The sequence below is a fragment of the Sinocyclocheilus anshuiensis genome, unplaced genomic scaffold (genome assembly GCF_001515605.1).
Source record: "Sinocyclocheilus anshuiensis isolate Anshui unplaced genomic scaffold, SAMN03320099.WGS_v1.1 scaffold1575, whole genome shotgun sequence".
Lineage (NCBI taxonomy): Eukaryota > Metazoa > Chordata > Actinopteri > Cypriniformes > Cyprinidae > Sinocyclocheilus > Sinocyclocheilus anshuiensis.
Window position 1 is genome coordinate 122,006 of NW_015548276.1, and position 415 is coordinate 122,420.

The 415-nt window shown below is 21.7% G+C and overlaps 1 protein-coding gene across 1 annotated transcript in view; it reads right to left on the reverse strand.

The window, feature by feature from the left end:
* LOC107655773 (rap1 GTPase-activating protein 1-like) overlaps positions 1-415 on the reverse strand; it is an 89,390-nt gene that overhangs the window by 37,706 nt on the left and 51,269 nt on the right. The window lies entirely within an intron of this gene.

The window sequence follows — 415 nt, forward strand, 5'->3', positions numbered from 1 at the left end:
TTTAACTATATTTTTCCAGTGTCCTTTTTTTCTCAGTTAAAAATATCAAAATATCCTTAAAACAAGATACATTTACTTCAGCAATACAATACCAATTTAAAAAATGAATAAATAAATAAAGTATATGTTTTATAATTTTACTGGCATTTTGTAGCACTATTGTTTGTAGCATAAATCTAACAAAATGTTAGGTTTATTATTAAAAAATTCCAATTTGGTAAGTAATTTTATTTGATAAATATTCTCTGAAAATAAGTATTTTAAATATGCAATATCACATCTCAAGTATACATTTATCATGTTTTACAGAAGGATGTTTAGTTAAAAAAGACATTATAAAAAAAGATTTTATATATATATATATATATATATACAGTGGGTACGGAAAGTATTCAGACCCCCTTAAATTTTTCAC